At 32.0% G+C, this 23,947-nt stretch overlaps 1 protein-coding gene across 1 annotated transcript in view; it reads left to right on the top strand.

Moving 5' to 3' along the window:
* The first annotated feature begins 23,734 nt into the window (after positions 1 to 23,734).
* Positions 23,735 to 23,947, top strand: part of LOC145284035 (equilibrative nucleoside transporter 1-like) — a 67,737-nt gene continuing 67,524 nt past the window's right edge. Inside the window, exon 1 of the mRNA XM_080133123.1 lies at positions 23,735 to 23,858. The gene's annotated coding sequence lies outside the window, so the exon portion shown is untranslated. The remainder of the gene's footprint in view (positions 23,859 to 23,947) is intronic.

Here is a 23,947-nt window from a genome sequence, read left to right as displayed (position 1 = left end):
AAGTATTTATAATATATGAATATATATATATATATATATATATATATATATATATATATATATATATATATATATATAATAAATTACCATTAGTCACAAAAAAAATCTACTATTTCAGCATAAAAAAGACTTCATCAGGCAACAGAAATAGCCTCTGCTATTAGTCGAGGCATGATCTTTAATCCAAATAAAAATAAAGTATGAACAACAAAAGAGAAGACCAAATAGTAGAAACAAAGCAATTTGTAGCCCTTTTTTTTTTTTCAAAATTTATAACTTTAATATTTTGAATTGAAAAACTCGCCTTAGGTATTAGAGAAGGGTAAGTATTTTAATCATTCACTACAAATTCAATGACTGTACGGTTCGTTATTTCAAATTTGGTCAAATTGTTTCTACTCATTTAAATGACAGGAAATAAAGACTTATCTAATTCAAAGAGAACTCATCGTACTGACGCTGTCTATGTTTTCTGTTTCCATGATGACATGTTACGCGTATTTTCGTTTTCATTAATCGTGATTAAATTTGTTGACAAAAACATTGCTTGAATTAGATATTAAGTAAAATACAAAGGCCTAATTTTAATATCCATTTGAATTTAATTATAGGAAATGTAGGATTCGAAATTTTGTATAGCGGAAACTAGTTTAATTTACTCCATAAAAATCGTATATTGCAAATAAAAGAGTCGAAATTACACAAAAGTTGAATAAACCTACACCATTTGTTAAATCATATTTTTGAAATTTTATAACAGTAGATTTATCATGTTATTTTGTTTACCAAAATTGAATAAAATAATATATTGTTCTTTGTTTAGCACTATCAACAACCTCGTTGAAATTCAATGTTTTTTTTTTTTTAACTCTTGGATTTGTTTTATCTTGAACACTATATATATATATATATATATATATATATGTGTGTGTGTGTGTGTGTGTGTATGTATATATATGTATGTATGTGCGTGTATGTATATATATATATATTATATATCACTTCTATTTTTTATTATTATTATTTTTATTATGTTGACAGACACATGCACACATATATATATGTGTGTGTGTCAACGTTATTATGCCGTAAAAAACGGAATATACATATATATACACACACACACACACACACACACACACACACATATATATATATATATATATATATATATATATATATATATATATATAAAACTGGGAACACAATTTTAGTCATATTGATGGTGAAATAGTTGATACCGTTTCTTGATCAATAAAATAGCATAACAAAAATTAGCAATATGAATTCAACAAAAAAAATTAGTAATTAAAGAATGGGGGTTAATTAATACTGTTTTTAGATCAGTAAAACTTGAAAAATCCTAGCTTTTTAAATAATACTCTTGTTCTAAACGATTAAATCCAAAAAACCAAGGTGAATCCCCGCTTTCATTGGAGTAAAATATACATGAAGCTAAAGATTAGATTTTTTATTAGAATACTTATTAATGGGATATGTTTTATTATTGAATAAATATTGAAGAATTTAATTCACAAATTTTTATTTTGTATTAAAGCCATGCATAGAAATAGATTGAGATCCTTAATTTGAAATGAAGAATGAGAATGAAATAAGTATAAAATAATGTAAAATTTTCTTTCCTCAGTGAATAAATTTTACACAAAAACTTTTCTTGAATCAAATAAATAGGTTGGCCGATATTTTTGTAAATAAAAAAAGCAAAGTCCAGATACGAAACTAACATAGAATCGCAACAATTTAACTTAGTTGACTAGTCCGGGTTAAAAAATAATTCAAATTAAATAAAGAAATAAAAAAAATTGATTTAAGAAATAAATGAATAGTATTATTAAAACATATTAAATGGACATAGGTAATTAGTGGTAACATTGTATGATATTTTCTTTAAAAAATTTTTTAATTGAGATACGAAAATATGTAAATATATAAATCTTTAAAAAAATATTTGCAAGGATGCGATATAGGTAAAATGTTTTCGCTTGTTTTCTTTTCCTTATAAGGGAAATGGTTTCCATAATGTTTTTTTGTTAAACTGTTTTTTATTCAATAAGTCTGAAGACAGGCTGTTCTTGTGAACATTTTCAAATGATATAATATTTGATTTAGTCTTGAAACAATTGTAACTAACGATGAAATACTCTATTTGTTGCTATCAACCCATTCTTTGAAGTTTGTTTTTGAATGCTCAATTATGAAATATGATAAATATGATAATTTTGTAGCTTACGGTTTAAGTCATCTCTTTTTGGCTTAAAATTTATTGGTATATGAACGATTACTGAATTATATAAACCCAGTAAAATTCGGAATACTACAAATAAGACTATATATATATATATATATGTGTGTGTGTGTGTGTTTGTGTGTGTGTGTGTAAGTGTGTGTGTGTGTGTTAGTGTGTGTGTGTGTATGTGTGTGTACATAAGTACACTTGAGTTCTGCATCAATATTTTTGTTAACATTACGTTTAGATTCGTGCGGCCGGGGAAGCAGGTAGCAGGAAAAGAAGTAAAAAATGCAAGCAGTCCAAGAAAAGAAAATATCAAACTAGAAAATCGTTCAGCTAAGACCTATGCGAATGGTTGCTTTATAGAGATTTAGGATATTGGAAGCTCTGAGATGTTTTCAGGTAAAGGAAGTATTTTCTTTTTGTGCTAGGCTTGGCAATATCTTCCATGTACTTAGTCAACTTTATGTTGTCTGAAAATGTCAAGCGGGCGTATGTGTATTAGAAAAATAAATGTATTAAAAAATTGAAAGATTTTGAAGCTAGTTACCTTATGTAGACACGATTTTTGTCCAGTCATTTTCAAACTATTGAGACTTAATTAAATCTAAGTTGCCATAGTAATAAACAACATCTACGGAAGCTGATGACAACGTTCTCTCCAACTGTTATCTTCATATTCTAACAAATGTTTGTGAATGTCTGGATTGTTTTGATATTTTTCTGTCTACATTTTATTTACGATGTATGCGCTACCAAAACGGAAGTTGGAACAATTCTGCCTCTACAGGGATGTTACAATCACAATTTATTGTCTTGTCATCATATTTGTTAGAGCGTTTTTTGCACGTTTTTTTCTGAGTTTTAATAACTCTCATTAGTACGTGTTTTTTTTTTTAATATTTTCCAATGACATGAAAAGAACAAAATTGTAACAGCATGGATATAACTGTTCAATAAACAATACAGTATAACCGCGGGATACGGCATTAAACAGTTCCGGGTTGGGATTGTAAGGTGAAATCGACGTATAGCAACATTTTATACAGTATACTGTATTGCACATATAAACAATTAGTAACAAAATACAGTACAGTATATAATATACATGTATATAATTAAAAAACATGAATAAAAAATGCACAGCACAGTAATAATCTTAGTTGTTAATACCGTACAGTAACTTTAAAAATATATAAAGGAAAAATATTCTTATAGAAAGAATGCAATTACGTTGTACAGCTGTAAATAAAAAATATATAAAGGAAAATAATGCTATAGAAAACATTATAATACAGTAACATTTTACAACTCTAGATAAAAAATATATACAGTACATGTAAAGGAAAAATGTATAGTTTAAACATTATAAACAAAAATATATGAAAGGAAAAATGAAATTGTATTTACTTTCGGGGTGACTCGACTTGAGCTGGTAGTTGGTGAAGACGGAAGGGGGAGGAGACGGCAGATACAAAAAAACGTATCAATGCTAATTACGTTACACCGTAAGGCGGGGCAAATACCGTAACCAGAGTCCGGAAAAACATCGTATTCCATATTGTAAACCGGAAAAACGTATCCCAGGGTCACCGTATCCCGGGGTTCTAATGTACCATTAACTAACTTCCAGTTGCCTAATCTAGCTTAAATTTTGCATGTGCAACGATTTATATCTCTATGGATTATGTTGAAAATTACAGCTCTTGACTCTGGGTTCTTCCTGTGTAGAGAAAGACTAATAGCTATGTCAAGTTTCGTTGTTTTACTGCTATAAGAAGTGGATTAGGGGCATTATTTTATGAAAGCCGCTCGAATGTAGAGAAGCCCCTATTATAGATAATATGGGTTTTTGGTATGCCATAGAGACAAGGATAGAGAGAACAAGTACGTTTGCTTGCACTCTAGACAAAGAAACAAACTAAAAGTGCTTTTATCTCCAACTGTTGTATTAAAACGTTCTTGACATCTTAAACTGCTCAATAAAAATATGAATGAGTGAGCAAGATACGCTTAAATATGATATTATAATTCATGTCAATGTTGTATTTATCATTATAGAGCCAATACTATCTTGCTTATTACATGTTACCTTATATATACTAGTAATTTCTAAAGTTTTAAAAATAACAGTCGCATAAGATATAATCTAAACCAGAACGTTTAGCCTAAGTCGTTACCGTTTGAGCTATCGCCGGATAGATAAAGAAACGTTACACGTTAACCGGTTTTAACATGCAATTGTATATTTGTACATGCATTCAATGGCACTTTTAAGTCAACCTACGCCTGTCAAGTTCCATTATTGTCAGTTTTAACCCTTTAGCAGCTATTTTGCCGGCTAAAAACCAAATCTAATTTGTTTAACAGGTCTAAATCCCCTATATATATCAAGTTCTAAGTCTGTAAACTAAAAATTATTAGAGAAATTTAGTAAAGACTGTTCTTCAGACAGAGACAGACAACGTTACTTATATATATATATGTGTGTGTGTGTGTGTGTGCGTGCGCGCGCGCGTGTGTGTGTGTAGGCACTTTTATTCGAGTCAGACATTTTTCGTCGTCGTATAATGGAGAATTACGATTCGATTGACCTTTTTCTCAATATTTGAGAGACTCGTAAAGTCTAGTAGTGTTTGAGAGGCTAGCAGTGTCTAGTGGTGTTTGAAGTTAATGTGAGTGTCGATCTGAGCACGGGGTTATGAGATGATGTTTAAGGACCTTAAGAGGATGTCGTTTGGCATGCATTGATTTGCATATCAATGAAGCTTTGCCCCTCCCCTCATGAAAATATTATAAAAAAACAAAAGTCAAGAGGACAGGGGAGTCGACTTCTTGGAACCGAAGTGAACAGGTCAGAATGTAGAAAGTCGTACGAATGCTGCGAACATTTCTTTTTTTTAAATTAATTGTCAGGGGAACTAATCCAAGCGCACGTAGAGTAACTTCTTTTAAACCATTTCATATATCCAAAAACGGATATTACGCGACGCTAATACATTAACACTCCGAAGTACACGCTTAAAGCTTAATACGTAAAAAATTAGTCTTTAAAAAAACCTACAATGATTCTTAAAAATAATTAATACTCTTCAAAACTCATATTCTGGAAATTGATTTGACAGCCATTCTGCGACACTGTCTTCTGGAAATAAAGAAATAAAAAAATAAAACAGGCAAAAGAAAATCCGCGCCGAACAGTTGTATACGTGTCGTTTAACTTTCTCCCCCGAAAAAGAGATACTACTCTCGAACATTAGGGACATCACTACCTACCATCTTATATATATATATATTGGTAAATAAACGTAATATAATTGAGAATTATTGAAAATTCCTTCTAATATTGTCATTATTCATTTATATATTAACTCCTGTCCATAGTGTTTCCCATAAACCGCATTGATATAGCCTTCAAACAGAATTCTTTTCACACCATGCACAATGCTTCAAGATAACTAAAACATCCTTTTTTAAGTACTTATAATCGTATTACTTGCTTTAAGTAGATTCTAACGAATCTAACCTATTGTCTGATTCTTTCGTAGTGTTTCGGCTTCAGTGAAGAATATAATCAAGCGATCGTGATTTCCGATCTTGTTTTCGGTCTTTGAAATAATTGAAGCAGATAGCGATTAACTATTACACGTCGCTCACACTCTCCTTTCAACATCCGAGTATTAGACATGTTTGACATAGAGCACACGATTGAGAAATTAATTGTTTTTCAACTTGAAATACATGCTATACACGCGCGCACACACACACACACACACACACACACACACACACACACACACACACGCATATACACACATATATATGCGCATTGTTTCTTCTTATCATTTTTATATTGTTTTTAGTATATGCTGTTATTATTAATATTATTTATATATATTGTTCTTTTTATAGAGAGGAAGATGTATGTTTTTATTAAGTATATTCCTTGGCTCTTCATGACTATTCGATGTAGTAACATTTGAGGTTGATGCCATTTATTATCATTATTGTTATTATTGTTATTATCATTATTATTACTATTATTATTAGCATCTTCATATTCTTCCTCCTCATCTTCATCATGATAATCGTCATCATTATCATTACTATTATCATTATCATTATAATCAATATTATTATTATTATCATCACCATCATTATTACTTACTAGGAGTTTTCACACAAGTCATCATCATAGATTACTCACGGACGACAATTTATGTTGTTCTTTGGAGTCTGGATGACAAGTCTCCCCAGTACTCTCCACTTCTTTCGATAATCTTTTCAAATAGATTTGCGTTATCACAAAATCTGTTAACCATTGATCTTTCGCTGGCAATGGCCATTAGCCTTCACTAGAATTTGAGTTGCAATAAGCCTCCCCAAGGTTCCAGTCCGCTTAGCACTAATCAAATAAAGATCTTGTTAGTGCATTCTCTCCTCAATGTTTCCATCCTCCTTGATCCGCCCGTACTATTCCGCATGTTGCCAGTTGATGTCGACACTGCATTGTTTTACATTCTTTTAAAATCATCTGGTTTTTGTTTTCTTGAATCCATCTATACTTTGCTTTTACTTCTATTGTAGTTTATATACGGCCAGTTATCGTTTGTATTCAAGGGTTTTCCTTGATATTTCAGCTGTTTTCATTATTGTTATACGTTGTAGCTTCTCTGCGTTCGTGTTATTCAAATCTTTCCATTCTTTTTTCGAAGTTTTTCGGGATTGTTCCTGGTGCTCCGACTATTATTGATGGTATCTTGACTTTCTTCATCTTCCATATTCCTCTTAGCTCTTTGGCCAGTTTCGTGTATTTGCTTTGCTTCTTCGTCTCGTTGATATTCACTTTTTAGTCTGCTGTAACGGCGAAATATACGATTTGCCAGGACTATTTCTTATTGTTAACTATTATGACATCTGGTCTTTGTTTGGATGGGTTTATCTCTTTGTATGTCCATGTCCCATAGAATTTTGTGATTTCCGTTTTCAGGTGCTGCTGCCGGTTTATTCTTGTACCATTTGTCTGGGTATTCAAAATGCAATTGATTATTGTCAGTGTATTGCCTTCTCCAGTTTATCGTGTTTATTCTTATATTCTTTTTGTGTAAGTTTGCTGCATTCACTTATTATGTAGTTTATCGTTTAGTCTCTTTTTCCACAGAGTTTGAATTTGCTGTTTTCTTGTGTCTTGTAGATCTTTGCTTTGATATGGTTGATCCTTATCACATTGTCTTGTGATGTTGTTATTAGTGATTCAGTTTCTCTGTAAAGGTTTCATATTTGCAGCCAAGTCCAAGTGTTTTCGTGACTCACATATTTTATCATTTTATGAAACGTTCAGATAACTGCTTCTCGTTCCTATTTTTCTTTTTTCGCGTCTTATCTATGCGTCTTTGTTCTCCATCTTGTTCATGTTTACAGTGTCTCTTGCTGCAGTGATTGTCCTCTTTGTGTTATGCGTTATTTATTTTCTAATTCTTTTATACCAATCATTCTCTACCTGTGCTAGTCACAGAGTCAGTCAGCATTATCCTTTGGTGTAATGCATAGTGCGTGATCATAAGTTTCTTTGTCTTTTGATCGAGATGCTTCAGTTCTTCTTTGGTGCAGCCTATAAACGGTCCAGAATATCTTAGTGATACTACCCATGTGTGTATGCCTTTTATTAAGTTCATACTATATCATTTTGTTTCCAGGTGTATTCTTGTTTTTTTTTTTTTTTTTAGGTATTGCTTTCCAATTTTCTTTTTTATTTCTATTGCCTTGATGGTGTATACTTCCAGAACTCCCAAATATTTGTAGTTGTCATGTTCGCCTAGTGTCCTAATCTCTCCTTGGTTTGGTAGTTCCATGCCCCCCCCCGTTATTTCCAGTTTACTCTTCCCAGTGCGCACTTTTTCATTCCGAATTCCATTGGGTTATTATGGCTGAAGATTCTGGCTGTGTTTATTAGCGTCCCTAGTTCCCTTTTGTTACTTGCGAAAGGTTTCAGGACGTCCCTATACATAAGATGGTTTATTCTGTCGTCTGCATTTGCAAATTTTATCCGGCTTTGCTTTTACTTCGTATATCGTAGATTCTATGAACAAAGCATCTTTCTTTGAACTGCACGCCTGTGGAACTCTCTTCCGTTTGCCAGCTTTCCATCTGACTATGATATAGTCGTCTTCAAGTCCAACATAAACAAGTTCTTGATGAGCCGACCTTTTAATCCAATTTACCAAATTTCCACTACTTAGCATTACTACGATATTGCCCCATAGACTACTGTGCACTCATTAACCCTTATCCTCGAGTGGCATCCGGGCCTTGATAAGTGGGGACTCCTATGTAAAAATAAGCATTTATTATTCTGGAATGAATTATTGAACAATTGAAAATGGTGACTTAGCCTGACACCTAGCTGAATCCTAAGTAACTGATTTTTAAATACTAGTTAAAAATCACTCCTCGACAATCTTTTTCTTTCCTGTCCGGCTGTCTCTTCAATTTGTTCTCTTCAATTCTAGGAATTCCATCTTCCCAATCTTTGAGAAGGAGTTAGTGTACGGCTAACTCTTCGTTTAAATCTAAATATATTTTGACAAAATTGTATGTGCATAATTATAATAATTAAACAGATTGTTTAACATTGAAATGGTTAGCTACATTCTTAGTAAGTGATTTTTAAATATCAGTTGAAAATCAAGTCCGACAGAGATGAGAACATTGTGAAGGTAATGCTTTTTTTCTTTCCTATCGATCTGTGATATTTGTTCTGTTCCAAGTCAAGGAAGTCCATCCTCCCAAGCTTTTCCTTCTATCTTTAAGAAGGGAATAGTTTATAGCAACTGATAGTTTAAATCTAACTATATATTTAGATATTTGTATACACATAATTCACTACTAAACTAATTAGCCGATCATTATGAGTTTGGGATCATATCTGTTAAATTCACTCAAGTTAAACGTGAGTTATTCTCATAGTTATTTAGTTTACTGTAGAAGGGATAAAAAAGTGGAATCACTTTCAGAAAATCCAGGTAACTCTCTTAAATTTAAATAATATGTGTTAGACGCCAATTAATAAGCATCCGCCAAATTTCAATTGTTTTTAACGTATTTAAATGGTTTTGACAGGGTATACTCTGTAAAAATCCAAATATTCCAAATTTGCATTACATTTGATCATCAATAAGACACCGATTAAGCTATATCCCATGAATTTCAATTTCAACACCCCTAAAATGTAAAACTTAAATGATATACATTTTCTTGAAAACAAAATCATATAATGGAATTTTTACAAAAAATTAAATATATATTCTAAACATAAGGTTTATTATCACTATAGGTTGATTTTAATGTATATAAATAAAACAGTAAATGTGTGTGTCTGTGTGTGTAAATATTTAACCGATAATCTCCTAAACTTTGAAGAATCCAAATAATACGAATAAGCAATTCTCATCTAAAAATTTTAGAAACGCAGCTCTCAAAGTACTGATCGCATAACACTGAAATTAACAGGAAATAATAAGCACACACCAAGGATGGTTTGTATCGAGTAAAGTCTTTGCTTAGATGGATTAATAACGCGTACAGAAGTCGGCAACTTGAAATTCAAACTATTAACTACGACTTCGATGGTTGTCTTCAACTCTAACGTAAACAAGTTTTTGATGAGCCGTTCCATATAAGTTAACAACTTTACCGAATTTCCGTTACTAACGATTAGTATATTGTCCAATTTCTACTACACTTTTTAACCCTTTTCCTCGAGTGACCTCTTGGCCTTGATAAGTGGTGATGCCTATGTAAAAAAAAACTTACCGACATATTTATATTAGTTTTACGCATACGCAAATTCAAACATAGCTAGAAGTTATTTAATTTTAAATCTTTCTTGTTTATTCGTCGGGTTAACAAAAACGGTAGGGAACTCGACTGAAGAGCTAACGGTTTTAGTTTCGATTCTAGCTGATAGCACCGAGACATTTTTCTTTAAATTTTTAAACAGTATTATATATATATATATATATATATATATATATATATATATATAATGTTCAATAGAGAATTGACTCTGTAATAATACGTACGAAATATGCATGAATAAATTATTTTTAAACGCATTTTACGACCTTGTAAAACTGGGTGCTCACCCCCCCCCCGTTAGTCTTTGAAATATATGTGATACAAAACTATTCTGTTGACAGAGGGGGATTAATTTTCTCCATAATAGGACGGGTACTTTTCTTGTTTAATGTAATAAAAGTAGATATATTATTGAGACGTTATGGTGTGACCTTTATAAGGTGTTCCTGATTTTCGAGTTAATATGTTGGTCTATCAATTATGAAATCCGACACGTGCGCTTTCCGAAGACTTTCAAAAACTTTTTGGTATCCAAAATCCAACCCGTATGCATGGGGAATATCCAGAATTATCTTCGCGTTAACTTTGATTTGTTAGCAAATAACTTACCCGGAAAATAAAACAGAATAATACGACTCGTTTGGGGATAAATCTTCTCTCGTATCGAAAATGCTAGCCTTTGAAAGGTTTCCGCCGGACGATATATTTCCAGGTTCTCCGGATCACCGTTGTCATAATTGATTGTCCTTTTTCTTTTGTAGCTTAATAATGGTTTTCATGGCGGCTTTTTATGGACGAAGGGTCAGATGACGACGTGCGAATATAAGGTTTCATGTCGAAGAAAATATGCAAAGGCAAAGGCTCTCTTTGATGTTTATCTTTTGTTTTGTTAATTCTGTATTTTGATTAATTTATTCGTGTCTGATATGTATCTTCTTCTTAAGGCGGCCTGAAGATGTGACACAAGGTTGAGTTTAGTGGGATCTGAAAAATCAGCGCCCTAGAGAAAGAGCACTGCGCATCCCTGTCGGCATTTCCCGACAGGGGCGATGTACAGGATTAGCAATAAACCAACTCTTTCATAAAACGGTAACAAAACACACAGAAAATACTTTATATTTTCTCTTATACTTTAATCCAAGCCAGAGAACACTTAGTTTTAATTTTAAGCCCGAGTTTTAAATTTTTTATGGAAATCGCTCCAGACAAGACACGAAGTCAAAAAAAAAAAAAAAATACCCAAAACAAAAATTGCACCAAACAATTGCATTTTAACGGTATTTTTTTTCAAAGAGACATAATAAATGAATAAAAAAAAGTATTGTAAAAATTATGAGATGTAATTCTTTTTGAAAAATTGTTTTTATATCAATTTTTCCGGTCCTTCATTGTTGATGATTAATACTGCTAACCTATTTTGTAGTGATAGCTAATATATATATATATATATATATATATATATATATATATATATATATATATATACTAGCAAAAATACCACTCGTTGACTGGGTGCAGAAATAGCCTACAGAAAATGGACTCTGATTTATGAAAGTATGATAGGTTATGAAAAGGAAGGCTTGTAAAGAGATAGCTTTGAATTTAGGGGTATCAAAACCAAAGTTAAATGTGATGAAAGTAAAAATAAAATAGATAAGCCCCATAATTTATTATACCATACCTGTTCACACTGAAACACTTATCACAATATTCTGTGGATCTATATCAAAAAACCTTGTTAAACTTTGTGACATATTTCCATTCTATGGAGGTCAGGCGCGAACGAACACCCCCATAATTTTATTATACCATATTTCTTCTTGTGTGTGTGTGTGTGTGTGTGTGTGTGTGTGTGTGTGTGTGTGTGTGTGTGTGTGTGTGTGTGTGTGTGAGAGAGAGAGAGAAAGAGAGAGCGAGAAAGAGAGAGAAAGAATATAAAGTAAAGATGCTCCCGAAACAATAGCTGAAACTCATTATGAAGTAACTGGGCAACAAGAAGATATTGTGTTTTTAAAATAACAGGTTACCTATATACTTATACTTTTGTAATCATGTTTTTCAGCTGTTTTATTTTAATCAAAATACTTACCATTTGGTTTTACTTTCTCTCTTTTTTTATCACTTTTGACTATTTTTTATCATTTTATGTTCAATTCCAAAAAACAATAAGTGTATCCGTTATTATAGTTTCATCATGATTTTTTTAAAACTAATTGGAGTATTCATTTTGACCAGTTGAACTTTACTTTATGAAAAGAGAAAATATTTCTACCGATATTACATAATCAAAAAATAAGACGCAATAATTCTAAATTCTCCATTCACAAAGGATTACGACATGTTACGCTGGATGATTCATCGAATATAATCGGATTTTACCTGCAATGGACTAATTTCCAATCAATCTGGAACCCAATAACATAATTCTATTCGACTCAAGGATTAATATTCTATTTTGATACCATTTATTCATTTTTTTTGTTTTTACCTTTATTTTATTTCTCCATGTCCCTTAAAGAGATTTTATCTTTAAAATATATTTCCTATGTACATGTTAAATAACAAAATTAAATCAAACCAAATTAATATTTTGCTAATGAATTTTCCTCTGAGGAGATGAGCCTACATCGAAAAGCAATGCATTAAGGAAAATTTATGTAAATATTGTATTTTTTGTCCAAACAAAAAAAGTTTTGAAAATTATATTTTTTCTGAATGAAATGTAAATATCAAAACTGTAAATTTTAATTTGCTCTATCTAGTATATTGAGCCATTTTATTTAGTTGGGATTTTCTCATATAAAAATATTGCCCCCAAAAGTATTTGTAAAACTTTAAATTACTAGGTTCACCAGGTTTCGTCCATATGCTCAGCGGACAATTGATAAAACCCGAGGTATAAACTGACCGTAGGTACTTGTCAGCCTGATTGTAAGCGCCAATATAAAAAAAATTCATTAAAAAGTATGTATGTGGTGTAAAAGATAGAATATTTCCGTGTGATTATTCGCAGGCTTAATACTCCTCTAAAATACTCTCATGAGAAAATTATGGAAGCAAAACGGTCTTATCAGATTACGGAAAATTTAGAGTTTTGTAAAACTGGGTCTGGCCATAATCAATTTATAATAAGAACTGTATTTTTGCGTATATATGTGCATGTATAAAAGTTCCACTTGGCGGGTATTTATACAAGGTTTCGTATGTTATGATTGAGTGTTTGTTGCTGTTAAATTTTATATGCATATTGCTTTCTGTATTTTATCCATTTTTATTGAATCACTGCAATATATAATTAATCTTTCGGTCAAATTAAATCCAATCGTTTTTCGAATCATATGCCTCTCGGATAAACGTGTCATTTTCTGAAAGTCAGTTTGACGTCTCTTGCGATGAGAGTTTACTTCTGGAAATACGAAAAGGGGAAAATTCGGAATCTTAACTGATGTCAATTAATTTATAATGTCAGGCTATTCTTCTGGGAATCAGGATAGACATATAAATGCGGTGAAGTAATCGCAGAAAGGTACACTCATTGATGAACTGCGAACAACAACAGAAACAAAAGAAAACTATATTAAAAATTACATATATGATAAATGTAATGACAATCAACGCTGGGATTAAAAAGAACTTCCACAATTTTAATACTGTGGCATGGTTATCATATATATAATAATAACTAATTAGTTTTAATACCTACAGTTTGATCCTCCGGAATGATCAGTGCATGATTGTCGCTGGTTGTGAGATTAGAACACCCGCAACGAAGCCATCTCAATCTCCATTAGGAAGGAATAAATCGCAGGGAAACCGTAACCACAACGATATCCAATGGAAATTAAATATTTATAAAGGAATAATCGTTATACAAAGAACAGTCTACAGTGATCGAGCGACTAAATATCGCGATCTCGCACGCAGACCAAATGGCCGACTTTTACACTTCAACAGAAATTTAAGAAACTTATATAATTATTATAAAATTATAATCATAAACAATTATTTTTAATACCTACAGACACTAGCGTTTCTTCCTTCTGGAATCATCAGTGAAGGAAGTTAAGATTGACATTGCCACTAACGGTGGGATTCGAACTCCGCAATGAAACCTTCTCTGACTCTATTAGCAAGCAACAAACCACAGGGACACCGTATATATATATATATATATATATATATACATAAAATGTATATATGGTATATATATATATGGTATAATGGTATATATATATATATATGGTATATATATATACCATATATACATTATATATATACCATATATATATACCATTATACCATATATATATATATATATATATATATATATATACTATATATACATTTTATATATATATACCATATATATATATACCATTATACAATATATATATACCATATATGCATTATATATATATATACCATATATACATTTTACCATATATATATATATATATATATATATATATATATATATATATACCATATATATATACCATATATATATATATATATATATATATATATATGGTCAAATGTCCGAATTTCAAGTGTAGACCATTAATTGAAGAGATTTTCTCGTCATATTTGTTTCTTATAATTTTGTTTCTAATGCCACTATCTGTTTTTGTTTCTGTCGCCTGTTTTCAACTGTGCCTAAGCCTAAACTTAGATTCATTGAACAAAGCTTCTTTCTTAGAAATGCACGCCCGTTGAACTCCCTTCCGTTTACCTGCTTTCCAGCTGACTACAATATGGCCTTCTTCAAGTCCAATGTAAACAAGTTCTTGATGAGCTGTTCCCCTTTAGTAATCGAACTTTACCAAATTTACACTTCTAGCGATTACTATGATATTGTCCTTTTCACTAATGTACACTTTTTATCCTCGAGTGGTCTCTGATAAGTGGTGATTTCCTTGTAAAAATATACATAATTAAATAAAACCAAAGATAATTTTATTTTTATATGCGGTTTCAAAAATGTGTCTAAGTTAAAAAGGAATGACCATTATTTTTTTTATTAATACCAATCTTTCATTGATTGAGATTGTCGGACTGACTTCCTCACCTTGGTTGTTATTGTCACAACGTTTCGGCCGTTTTGCCCTCCGGCCTTCGTCAGGTGAACGGTTTGTTAGGAGTCTCGAACCCAACCCTTTATTATTATTACGGGGGTACCGTGTTCGGACTTCAGCTAGGCTTTGGGACATAGTTGCTGATTCTCTGTTTTTCAATGTTACTTTTACACTGCCGTCGTTCAGGATTGAACTCAGCACCTTTGGGTAACTGTAAACTTTGATACAACGTCTAGGACCACTCGGCCATATGTCACTAGGACAATCTCAATCAATGAAAACAACTCATCTCAAAAATACAGACAATACCAATCTTTGTTTTGTAGGCCCATAAATTTTACATTTTTCTAACCTCTATATTTGTTAAATTCCTGTCATTAATATTTTTCTAACTTCACGTGATGATCATTCGTTTGTAGATTGTTTTGAGAAATTGTTTTTGTCTTATCTTTTACACTTAAACTAATTATTTTTTTCTTTTCAAAATAAATAACTCCCTTCCAATTTCTCCCGCCTTTCTTAGTTTAACATTCATTTTACAATTTTTACAGACTTAGCGAAGGGACATCGATTGAAATTTAGAAGGATTTTAAAAAATATTGTACGTTTTTAGCGCCCGAAACTGTTTAACACGATTATTATATTTTCAGATTTCACTTAATATATTTGACAAGAGTTACAACAATAATAATAATAAGTAAGTTATCGCCAGCCAGGGTAAGATATGCGCAAATCAGAACAATGATAATACTAATACGTTAGTTACGCCAGGCAGTGTTTGGTCGGTGCAGATCAGAACAATAATAATATTAATACGTTTGTTATCGCAAGCCAGTGTTTGGTCGATACAGATCAGAACAATAATAATATTAATACGTTTGTAATCGCAAGCCAGTGTTTGGTCGGTGCAGATCAGAACAATAATATTATTAATACGTTTGTAATCGCAAGCAAATGTTTAGTCGGTGCAGATCGACCGTTATCATGCTGGTTCCGTTAGAAAGAAAATAGAATGGAAATAGAATGGAAATAGAATATTATAAAATACCCATAAGCAACTGTTTCATTTTTTTATGTCGATTATTTTATAATTACAAAATCAAATTGACAAATAAATGAAAAATTGTAATATTTTTATGCTTTGTTTTTAGTGAAAACTTCGATTTCATTATATCTCGATTAACTTACAATTGCAAAATAAAATCTGCTAAAAAAATGAAAGCATTGTTATAGTTTTATACTTTATTTTTGGTAAACACTTTGAGTTCATTATTTTTCGATTAATAGATAATTGCTAAATAATATTGACAAAAAATAAAACAAATGGTAGTAGTTTTATTTTATTTTGTAAACACGTTGAGTTTAGTATTTGTCGATTAGTTTATAATTGCAAAATAATATTGACAGAAAATTTGAAAATTGTAATAGTTTTATGTTTCTTATTTTAGTAAATACTTCTATTTTATCACATGTCAATTAATTTATAATTGCAAAATACAATTGACAGAAAATGAAAAGTCGTAATAGTTTTATGTTTTATTTTAGTAATACCTTCCATTTTTTTATTCGTCGATTAATTTATAATTGAAAAATACTATTGACAGACAATTAGAAAATCGTAATGGTTTTATGTTTCTAATTTTAGTAAACATTTCGATTTTATTATTATTTAATTAATAATTGAGAAATAAAAATTAAACAATTTTTTTTTTTAAATAATATATCTTAAAATTTACTTTTTTTACTAAATCTTTTGCTTTTTCCGCTCTGTCTTTTCGGGTGTTTATAATAATTATGATCCATAATTGCAAAATAAAAATGAAACACTTGGCCAATATCATCGCTCATTAAATGTCCGCTCTCTGGTCGTTCCTGATTTGCCAAACAAAGAAATAACGCAAAATAATACGGTGATTTACTTTTACACATACACTGCTTGCACTGTAAGTCGAAACTACTCGCAAACATAACAGGGATAGAACATTCAAGATAATCTAACTCATTATTGAAAGTCGCAAACACGTATGCATGAAAATCAATCATTTATCATCGTCCCTTATATTTCCGTTCTCTGATCGTCCCCGATTGTTTACAGTCTCTCTTGGGACATCGATTAACCGAGACCTCGATTCGATCCTTGTTTATTTTGAATCAACTAGATTTGATCCTTCTTCGTGGAATTAAGCGTTTACCAATCAATTGGGTGCTTGTTTACTAACCAATCGATATTTGCATACGAATACTTTCATCAAGTGAACGATAACATCTACAACTCTCTAGCGCTCTTGAACAATTAGTTCAAGTTCGTTGAGAATATTTGAATTGTTAATGACATTGTAAAGACTTCATTCAACCTGGAATTAAAAATATCTCCAAACCCAAGTCAAGGCGAAGGTTTCGTTTGTATGTGTAGTGCATCAAATTCACGCGTCGTTTGGTTATTGAATGCCTAATTGAAAAATAGCTGGTGTCGATTGTGTGTCAAAATAAGAATTATGGCGATTTTTAAAAAAGAATTATTTTAAAATTCGTATTATTTGGATTCTTCGGACTACTGTTCTCATCTTGAGTGTCATTTTCATAACGTTTCGGTCGATGTAACCTACATCATTCTTCAGGTGTATATTGTGGAACTCGAAAGTTTTTCTGTCGAACTCACCACTTACACATTCACGAAAAACACCCGTCTAGCTGAATCCACTGTGAAAAATTTCCCCCACTCTTTATCTGTGCCTAAATCAAAACGCGGATTCCATGAACAAAGCTTCTTTCTTAGAACTGCACGCCTGTGGAACTCTGTTCCGTCTGCCTGCTTCCCACCGGACTACAACTTGGATGTGTTCAAGTCCAATGTTAATAAATTCCTAATGAACCGCCCCCTTAATTAAACACTTCATCAAATCTCCACACTAACGTAATGTACTTGCAATAACCTTATCCCTGAGTGGCTTCCGGGCCTTGATAAGTGGTGATCACTGTGTAAAAAAATTTTTTTTTAAAACTCGGGAATTTGGACGGAATTTCGAACGTAAATCTTTATTTACTTCACGGGGGTAACATGCTCTTGTTCCGTCAGCCATGATTGGATGGAGATCCTAAATGCAAGGACCCGTGATGCAGTGGTTACAGTATTTGAAAAATCAATTGTAAAAATGATATTCTTCTGACGGTTGAAGGTTTAATTCTAATTGTGAGCGACCGAAAAATACAATTACGAATTACTTTAGACATCTATGCACTCGAGGCTGACGAGACAAGGATTCTGTCTAAATTCCAGTTTTCGACAGAAACATTCCCAAGTTCGACAAGATACACCTAAAGAAGGTCGGGGGTTACATCAATCGAAACGTTGTGAAAATAACATTGAAAATGAGAACAGTAGTTCAATGAATTCAAATAATACGAATAACCAATCCTCATCTCAAAAAATCAGAAACGTAATTGTTCTAAAGTCGAATACAATATGATAACGTTGATTCACCAGTTTCCATAAGATCACGGAAGTTGTGCGATGAGGAACATAGTCAGTATTAAATGGGTGATCATTTAGATGCTGTATATACAAGATCTTTTCAAATTTAAATTGATCTACAAGTCAATTATATATACTTTCAGCATAAAAACGATCAAACGATGGTTGACAGTCCATAAACAACAACAACATTATTACCATCAATACCAGTAAAAATTCGCAACAGCAACAATAACAACAAGAGCTATGACAACAACTACAACTGAGACATCAACAACAAAACAACTAAAACAACATCAACAACAAGAGAGGAACAGCAACAATAACAACATCAACAAAAAGTGCACTAACAACAACAACAACAACAAACACGGCAATGTATTGATAGCATTTGTATTGCCTTATTGAACTATTACTGGACCTTTGCACTTAAAAGCGAATTATATTAAAAATGGAAAGTTTTAGTTGAAATATAAAAAAACATCATAATTATATAAAAGGCGTTAGTCATATCTTTTGAAAGCATTATTTCCTAAATTTGAAATTAAAATAGTCTTGAACTATTGAGCTATTTCTGGACCTTTGTTTTTAAAAATACATTATATTTGAAATGGAAATTTATAAATGAAATAAATATATATATATATATAATTTGCTAAAATAATTTTTTGAAAGCATTAATTCCTAAGGTTAAATTTGAAAATTTGGTGATTTGCAAAATTTTTATTTAACTAAAAATGATTTTTTAAAATTATTGCTTTTTAGACTTTCATTAACATCCACCCTAATCCACCCTAATCCACCCTAAGCCACTCTAATCATAATTTTTTTTTTATTTAATTCTTGCGACAACCACGTGGCACACATAAGATCAGACCTCAATCTAATGATCACCAAGGTCGAACTTCAATTTCTCTCCTAGGGATTATCACCCCGAACTTACCAACAAAATGAGAGGAAAAGATTACAAAGCTTTCTTCTATAATTAGGGTGGATGTTATCGAAAGTCACAGAAAAAATAAAACAGTGATTTTATTATTTGACAAAAATTATAGAGCATTATAAGGTTTTCTAAAACTTTTAAATATAATTATGTACATATGTACATATAAATTGCTGTAACATATCCAGAAAGAATTATTCAGTAGTTACTTTAAATTCTTCGTCTGAATAAAATGTATAATTACTGATCAGAGTCGATCTTAAAGATCATAAAAATGTCAGAATGTTAATGGCTGTCTCTATCGCGGCCATTTTGTTAATGTTAAACACAAAACAAAGCGACAATATATTCGCATAATCAGCATCTTTTTGTTTAGCTCTTGTTTTTACCATAAACTGTGGATTCTCTCCCTTTACCGTTTAATTTATAAAAAGAAAATAACATAAAAAAGGAAATGCGTTAAGAATCGTCAGTATGATGCATCCATAATGATTCCGTTTTTATCGACCATAAAGCAAGACTTTCGCTGGCTCGATGTACTAAAGAAAATCGCATCGTGCTAATAGCGATTGTATTATCTGACTTGTACAAAATAAAGATGGCAAAACATTTCCTAATTTAAAAGCATTGATTTAAACTGTCAGAATCCCATGGAAATTCCACTGTGTTTTCCACATCTGTATAATTTACAGTTAATTATAATATTACTTTTGAAAATAATAAATACCTACATGTAGCAATATTATTATAATAAATAACACTGGAAATAATGTCCAGATAAACGGATAGAACTTACAGCATTTGGTACTCCCAAATGATCACCTATTTTAGTACCGACCAGGTTAAACGTTGCATAACGTAAGTGATCTGACTTGAACCGTTGCGTCAACGCGATTATGCCGTATTATGTTGTCATGATTTCTTTCTTACGTATAACCTAATACAAATTGTTAACGAATCCACTCGGGTACCCGATGCTTGTGGTCAGTTTGCAAGTCATTTAGATCTTTTTGTAACAACATGCCCTGAACTGTGCTCACACTTAGTTCTCTCTCCGCTGGGATCTTCTGATCACTCTGTTGTATCAAAAGCGATAAAGAAAACAAAGTATAAAAATCCAAAATATTTATCTCCTTTGAACGGTGTATCGATGCTTAATGTCTGATTGGGATGGTATCTGAACTGTCATATCGGAATTGTTTAAAACGAATTGGTCCGATGTAGCATCCAACTTCACTGATTGATTAACAATCGGCATATAAAGCTTCATACCTTCTTAGAAATAACAACAGAAACCGAATAGCGAACCATCATACACCACTGATTGTGCTGTCACCATTGCACGCAGAAACCACTACTTCGACTCCTTTAAACGTAATAAATGTTTAGAAACGAAAGTCGGCTTTAGAACTGCCAGAATTCACTGTAAAAGGATCATATAAAGTACGAAAGAAGCACATGTTCGAGTCGAAAGTGGAAAAAACAGAGGCTTGGCTCCCATGTAGAATAACAACAAACAAGTTCTTGTACAGATGCGTGACCTCTATCCCGACCATTATCAACGGGCCTGGTGTGATTTCGTTAGCATTTGACAAAGCCATAACCTTTGCCAAGAACGTTGCATCAAACTTACCCCTATGTGATCAGCGCTTTCTACCTCTTAAATTTTCCCCCTAAGACCGAAAATAACCTGAGCGAAATTCACATATCTATTCGTGATGTTGCAACACTCATCAAGAACCTTGATGCCAGCAAAGCAACTGGTCCTGATAATATTCCAATTATTGTACTCAAAACGCTACAACCAGAACTAGCACTCATTATTGCAAAGCTGTTTAATCGATACCTAAAAGAGTAATGCTTCCCAACTCTTTGGAAAGCCTCATTAGTTCTGCCAGTATCTAAAAATACTGGGGATAAATCTTCTGCATCTCAGTACAGATCAATTAGTCATCTGTGTGTCATGCGTATGTTGCTTGAATCCGTGTTAAATAAATAACTGGTTAACCAACTCAGCCATGACACCATACTTAGTGATAAACAATACGGTTTCCTCTGGCGAGATCTACAGTTGATATACTGTCTAAAATATCACATAGGATCAATGAATCTATCGGCGAGGATTCCCTCTCAAGAGCAAATGCTCTTGGCACATCAAAAGCAATTGATAGGGTTTGGCATGAAAGTTTATTTCACAAGATTTTAAACTATAAAATATCTGGAAGGGGTTTCTCAATTATCAAATCTTTTCTCTCCGATCAGTTTTTACAAGTAGCCATCAATGGATAGAAGTCCGAAACTCAAAGTATCAACGCTGGCGTGCCTCAAGGATCTATCTTGGATCCAACTGTATTCTTATCTTCATTAAGGATCTCCCAAATCACATTCTAAGTTCTTTCGTCGACATATATGCAGACGACACTATGGTTACACTCTTAAGGACAGCAAAAACTTAGATCTTTCTGAGTCTCCATCCTCCGGCGTTGATCACGTGGTGCGTTATGGCAAAAGGTGGCTGGCTAATTTTAATGCATCAAAAACCAAGCTTCTATCTTTTCACCATAAACGCTCTGATCCCGATTTGGCCCCAATTGATATGAATGATACGCGTCTAAAAGAAACTCCCTATATATATATATATATATATATATATATATATATATATATATTATACACCTATATAAAAAAAAAAGATGAATAAAAGATAAATAAATAAAGAAAACATACATCAAATATGTTGCGACGGTCGCCGGAAAAATTGTTACATCATTCTACCTCTCCAGAAGGTATATTACTCTCGATGCCATATCTCGGAAGGAGCTGTTCGGAGCACCTAATTCTGCCTTGACAAAGTCGAAAACTGGCTCCGAAACCTAGTCAACGGTCCAACAGAAGAGATATGTCACTGTTCTATTGTCATTTTCATGGTAAATGCTCGCGTGAGCTTCGATTTATGCCCCCTTGGCAAACCTTTATAAAACACACTCGTCTAGCTACAACGACTATCAACAATTTACCCCACTCCTCATCTCTGCCTGAATATAAACAGAAATTTCATACACAAAGCTTTATTCATATAAGTGCCCACCCGTCGAACTCTGTTAGCATGCTTTCCAGATGACTTCAAATCACATATAAATAAGTTCTTGTTGAGCCGTAATCAAATTATACCAAATTTTCACCATTAACGATTACGACACTGTTGTTCCGATGACCAACGTACACTCATTTAATCCTTGAGTGGCCTTTGGGTATTAATAAGTTGTATTTTCTACATAAAAAAGATTACACAATATTGTTTTTATTTTTCTTTCCTCTTTCAGAATATGGTAGTCCACTTTTGCGCATAACATATTAGAAAAATATTCTTCTTCAACACATTATTGGAAAAGTGCTTTGTGTGTAGGCTTTTTTACCAACAAATATTTCATGCAAGCCAGATTTCGGAGAGAATTTCAATTAGTGATGTGACAATTCCAATATTTTTCCCGGTTTCAATACAATTATCGATTTCGAGTTCGATTCTTTTAAAATCTTTTTATATCTAAATTTATTTATTTATTTACTTTAGATTACCATCAAAGCGCATGTATTATCTCAGACGTAAAACATGTACTTTTGATTTGATCTATAGATATTATTTTGTTGGCATTGGAAAATCCATAAATATCATTTTATCTTTAGTATCAGAAATGGAAAATAAGGTTTTAAACAAAGTCATTTTTAATACACAATTCAAGGATCGATTTGGCTTTGAGAAATAAGCATTAATTTTTTCGAATCCGATTACGATTCCTCAAAAAAAGTGACTATTTTCAAATTCCGATTCTGATTAATCAACCCAACACTAATATCAATGTCGCTATGCACAATCAAAAAGTAGGCTGTTTGACTTGGTTCAGAATTTCAGAGTTTGGAACTGTGAAAAATCTAGAGTCTAAACTTCTAAGAGACACTTATTCGGGTAAGAAAATGAGTGATATTTTTGTTTGTTTGTTTTGGGGTTTTTTTTTTTGTTTTGTTTTACTAAAACAGCGAATACGCTCAAAGAACGGAAGTCCTACTCCAAATTTCGTCTGACCAGCCTGTAATACTCAGATATCCGTTGACGTCACCTACATCTTCATGCTGACATACTTATTATTTGGGAATAACCTTACAAGATCTGAAACGTTCTTCAGCTGGCGATATTAGAACATCAAGAATGAAAATATTATTCTTCTAAAAAGAAAGTCTTGAAATAGTATTACCAATTCTAAGGTAGGTGTAACTTTCTGTCATTTGTTCATTACAAAGGCTCGTCTTTGTAAGAGACTAGAATGGGACCCGGCATTGCCCGCTCGTCAAAA

Source organism: Euprymna scolopes, chromosome 8 (assembly GCF_053919585.1).
Source record: "Euprymna scolopes isolate OS-2025 chromosome 8, ASM5391958v1, whole genome shotgun sequence".
NCBI classification, from domain to species: domain Eukaryota; kingdom Metazoa; phylum Mollusca; class Cephalopoda; order Sepiida; family Sepiolidae; genus Euprymna; species Euprymna scolopes.
The sequence above is the reverse complement of the archived record's forward strand: the minus strand, read 5'-3'. Positions and strand labels throughout refer to the sequence as shown.